The sequence below is a fragment of the Thamnophis elegans genome, chromosome 7 (assembly GCF_009769535.1).
Source record: "Thamnophis elegans isolate rThaEle1 chromosome 7, rThaEle1.pri, whole genome shotgun sequence".
NCBI classification, from domain to species: Eukaryota; Metazoa; Chordata; class Lepidosauria; order Squamata; family Colubridae; genus Thamnophis; species Thamnophis elegans.
The window spans coordinates 59,664,658-59,670,548 of NC_045547.1; positions in this window are offsets into that span (position 1 = coordinate 59,664,658).

Consider the following 5,891-nt stretch of genomic DNA (forward strand, 5'->3'; position numbering starts at 1 on the left):
GTATGTTATTTTCCACTTTTAATGTCAATACATTTTAATTATATCTTAATGTAGTACTTTTTAACATATTGTAAAAAGTAATGTGTATTGCTGGTCTTTGACCGTAATAAAGATTTATACTTATACTTATCATTACTATATCTATCATTATCTTCTGGTCCTTGTCTACTACCACTGGTCAATTGACCAGTATCTGCCTATCTATCTGAATCTGGAAGTCTCACCGGATCTTAGTCCTGTTATTATCCATAACCTTCAGTGGGATCTTCCACCTGGACTTAGGTAGATCACACATGCAGATGTTCTACACAAAGCCAGCTACTTTGCTGTGGTGTTCTGTATATTTCCTTTTCCTGCCTGCCACTATATGCTCTTATAACTTGCCACTATTGAATTTCTTTGAGGTCTCCCTGCACAGTCTGCACCTTGGATTCTCTCTAGTGTAGTAGACCCTTGTTCTATGAATCTGTTTCTTACTGCCTGTTCTTATGCTGGGATGATCAGTGCCCACTGCTGTCTTTTAGCCCAGACCTTTCCAGTCACTGTTAGACTTTTCCAATGTCAGTCCCCACAGCTATCTGTCTATGACACATCCCCTACAAGGTATTCTTTTGCTATGGCACTTGACATCTGCTTGATTTACCTCCCTTATCTGCTGCTGCCTCAGGCATTCTTTCAGCAATTCAACTTTGGCTGCCATCTTAGTGAGGTACAGCTATAAACTCTTGAGTTTCATCCAGGACAGTGGATTTGACGCTCACCGGACTCTGACCATCCTGTGGTATACAGTTTCTCTTTGTTAGAGTTTTGGACTTGGGGTGGAAACCTCTGTACATTGTAAGGAGCTTTTAGGTCTTCACATCAGCAGTGCCACATCCCCCGTGGGCCAGTTTACTATATGGCAGAGTATTTGATGTTGTCAGGGCCCACATGCTGATAGCATGTATCTTGTTCTTCTTACTGACCTGGCACTTCGGGACCTATCTTATCCTTTGGTGGTACTTGGATGTTTTGCTTCCTTATCATGGTTCCAATACAACTATGAGATGCCAATAGTTGATCTGTATCTCTGATATCTGGCCTGCTGGTAAATCCAGTCATCAATCCTAACTATGTTCCTTCCATTTACTAGTAATTACATTTCAAACTTGGAAATATTATTGGTTTAAAAAAATAAATGTAATCTCTCTCTCTCTCTCTCTCTCTCTCTCTCTCTCTCTCTCTCTCTCTTTCTCTCTCTCTCTTTCTCTCTCTCTCGCACACACACTTCCAACTTGTAATTTTTAATGTTAATGGAAAATTTGATATTTGATTTTTTGATGGTTTTCCTTGTCAAGGTAGACTGGTAGTCCTTGACTTATGGCTTTTACTGCTGATATCTCTTTAACATCAGTTACCTAATTTATCTCTCAATTCTCTTAATTCATTCCTTAAAGAATTTGGACATTTCAGTTGCATTTACTTTTCTGAAAGTCTGTCATTATGCTCTTCATGTATCAAGTAAACTTTTTGGGGGTGAATGGCAAAATGATTTAGTATACATGTGGAAAATGAAGTAAGTGTTAGCTTTACATAGTGGTTTATAAGCATCTCTTGCATTGGTTATACACTGTACATCTTTGAAAAGAAATCACTGCATTGCTCTCCATCACTGGTTATTGTTTTGGATTAATATTCTAAAGTTTGTTGACTGGTTAGTTTGGTGACTACAGTTACGACAATAATGAAAGAGTAACTTTGTGACCAATTCTAGCATTTACAATCAGAAAAGCTGAGGTAAAATTAAAGCACAATCTCACTTTCACTTAATGATTGCTTCACTCAATGACTAAATTGACAGCCCAATTGTAGTGGCTAAAGTAGAGGTTATATGTTTCTATGACCTATTACTTTCAAAATCTTAAATATTTTGGAATTCTGGTGCATTAACATGTTCTGGAACCAGTAGATGAGTTTGGTGGTGAACAATGAAGTGGTTATAAAAGTCACTCTGCATTTGGAAATTTTATTTAAAGAATGGATTGCTTTGCAAACAGAATTATAAGATTATCCAAAAAGGATACAAGTACAGCAAAGCCAGCAGGGTTAAATCATGTCTCGCAGCATCTGTTTTTCTCCGAGTACCGGTATATTCTGCATTGAATTAATTTAATTTTTTTAGAAGCCTTCCTTTTTAATATTCTGTATAAATACAATTTTTATTCTTTATGAACACTGGGCCTGAGCAAGTTGCCTTAGCTTCACATTGATGAGGATGTTTCTGAGGCAGAAATGCCGGATTTTCTTGGTCAAAATAAAGAGGCATCAGAATTTGCCTTGTTATCTTCCATGTGTTCTACCACTGCCTCTTGGAGAAGAGGTTTCTATGCGGCTGGGACTGAAGACAGGAGGCAGAGCAGGGCAAAACAAAACTCCCTGCTTGCTTCATTTGTACTTACAATCTTTATTGAAGCAGAACCTTCCTTTGATTTGCACAACTCTGATTAATACCATTCCCTTCAAACAAACTGTCTGTAACTTATGTGTTGAAATTTGTTATTCTGCAGTGAAGGGATTTTTTTTAAAAAAAATCACATTCTGTTCCAAGTTAATAGCTATAGATTCTTTTTTCTTTTAGAAAAAAAAAATACAGCAGCAAACTTCGGAAAGCAATTTCTGTATACATGCTTATATTTTAAAAGTTCTAGTTTTGTCAAGTAATGTTATTCTGAGAATTAGAGTTCTCTTTCACTGTGCTAGATCATGAGACTAGATTTTGCAAACCTTACTCAGGTGTAGGGGTTGAGCAACCATCCTTAAGTGATATAGGCTGGATTTTGCCATTTCTGGAACTCTAAATCAAATGTATTTAGCAGAATAGGCAAGCTCTTTGTAATGCCATTTTTAAACACTGTACATCATAAACAAAGATTCTTGGGATTCAAAGGAAGTCATGTCCCTTCCTTGAACAAACCAACATTCTGCAACAAAATAAAGAAAGAGAACAAACGTGGCCAGTTCAGTTCTCCCTTCATTAGTTTTCCCTTTTTGGGGTGTGTGTTTGTTGGGGGAGGGGGACATTAGAGATTAAAAATAACAACAATAATTTCTGGAAACCTTTCAAATGCTCTCATAGGATCCTTGACATCATCTTGATAGACTGCAAAAGAAATGAAACTATCTGTCAGCCATGCTGCAAACAGCTAACCGTAACAGGGTGGCTGCCAGCGTTACTGCTGCCGGCGTTACTGCTGGTTCACGGTGCACATGTGCACAGTTGCCTATACATTGTTCTGTGCATGCACAGAACATTAAAAAAGGACTTAAAAACATTCTGGCAACAGCATGGGTGACTGGGGAACCAATTATGGGATGTTGCCAGCCTGCTGGCCCTACCAGTTCATCCACCCAGTCCCAGTTTCCACTACTGGTTCACCCAAACCTGTGTGAACCGGTAGCAACCCACCTCTGAACCATAAGCAGAAAAAAAAAAAAAACATTTGAGATGGAAATATTTTCAGAACTGATCCAGTTTGCTAGTCATACAAGATACACTGAAGAATACAGCCCCACAGTTGGAAAGTTCAGTGCAGGGTACCAAGGACAACCTGAATGAGGCAAACTGAATCATAGCAATAGCAGTTACTTATATACCGCTTCATAGGGATTTCAGCCCTCTCTAAGCGGTTTACAGAGTCAGCATATTGCCCCCACAGTCTGGGTCCTCATTTCACCCACCTCGGAAGGATGGAAGGCTGAGTCAACCTTGAGCCGGTGAGATTTGAACCGCTGAACTGCAGATAACAGTCAGCTGAAGTGGCCTGTAGTACTGCACCCTAACCACTGCACCACCTCGGCTCTCCCACTGCAGACTGGAGTCAAAGAAATGGATCAAACAGCAATGGAAAAAACACTTTCAAAGATATTGTATGAAATATCCATGGTCTTACAGAAGCATATTGTCTGTCATATTTTGTGTTGGGGAGATCAAGCTCAAGATTTACAGACCATTCTTGTGCACATACAGTATATGAAATGGCTCTCCTTGAAGCTTGCAACTGGGAAAATGGAGTTTTTCTTTCTAAGTGGATAGATTTTCTTCTAACTTTCTATAGAATTTTTCAAAAGCCCCCTTTCATTTGAAATCTTTCTTTCTCTCTGTTTCACCCTCTTTCCCAAACTCTTAACCCTATTAAGCACTTACAAAAATAAATTGTTCAATGCATATCAAGGCTCAAAGTGTTTTAATGTTTTGTTGCTCAAAACCTATATTTTGAAAGGTTTTCTTTCAGATAGAAATTTTATAACTAAAGCTGATTAAGGAATGGATACTATCTCTTTCATAAAAGGATACCTGAGAAAATAGTGATCTTCCAGACATAAATATAATCTCTCCAAAATACTGAAAAGACAAGAATACTCCATTGTCTACACTATAATTGCTCAATAATAGTACAGTGGGTTAAACAGGGAGGAAATTAGCCCAAAATATTTAGAGTGCTTTCCTCATTCTTTATTTATTTAATGTGCATGCTTGAATTTAGTTTTTTTTTATTTAATCAATGATTCTTCTAACTTAGAAAAATATTTTTCCTCCTCTGCATATCTCTATGCAAATTTTTTATTTTTTATTATTAGACTTTGATGCTGCCCATCTCACTAAGGTGGCGATTCTCTAGGGCAATACTGTAATAATTTAGTGTAACCAATCTATTAATTGTATCTATTATTAAATATATTTCACATCCATCTTCCTATCATGTGACTTTATAGGATTTTTTGGTATTCAAAATGTTTTAGGGTCCACCCATTTACTGTGTATTCATGATGCTGCAGGGGGAATATGGGAGGAGGGGACAACATGATGGTAAAACTGCATGCACCTGGCCTCCCACTTGTGCCTTTTCAGGGCCTTCCCATGTAGAAAAGTTGGTAGCTCTTCAAGACAGAGATTAGTTGCCTCAGAAATACTCATTATTGAGGGATTGGTTGCAGTACAGGCCTTAGAAATTAGAAAACAAGGTTCCACCACAAAACCGCGTGTGTGACTAAAGCGCGGTGACAAAACCGCACCGTCAAAACCGCGCGACAACAGCGCACCAACAGAAGCGCGCTGTAACATAACCCTAAAAATAACCCTAAACCTAACCCTAAACCTAACGCTAAACCTACCCTAAACCTACCCTAAACCTAACCCTAAACCTAACCCTAAACCTAACCCTAAACCTTACCTTAAGTTAAATCGCGCTTCTGTAGGCGCGGTGTTGTCGGTGCGCTTTTGACGTTCGCGATTATGTTGTGCCACAGAAAACAAAGATGCAGGCTAGAGCCGTGATGGCGAACCTATAGCACATGGAGGCCTCTCTGCTGGCATACAAGCCATCGCCCCAGCTGAGCTCCACCGCACATGTGCGCACACCTCCTGCTGGCCCACTGATTTTCGGGTCCCTGCAGCACATTGTTTAATCAAAATGCAGTTAAAACACTCTACAAGCCATGGAGAATATAACTATATACATCCAACGGGAACAGGAAGTTCCTCACAGAGCAGATAGTGTTCAAGAGGCAAGAAATGCATCACTGAACAATGAAGATGAATGCTAGAGAAGAATAAAGCTGCATACAAGGCCGACATAACACATGTAACAGTGTTTGCATGCATGAGGGGCAGGGGCTCCCAGGAGGCTTCAGGGAGGCCCGCCAGGCCCAAAATGGGGCACAGGAGTTGCGTGCCATGCATGGGGGTGGTGTGCGGGGTGGTGTGGGGTCGTGCACGCATTGTATTATGGGTGTGGACACATGCATGCACACTGTTGTGTATGCGCACATGCTTTTGGCACACAAGGATAAAAAGGTTAGCCATCACTGGGCTAGAAGAAGAAGAAGATTATAGAAGTCATGAATTGGTAGGT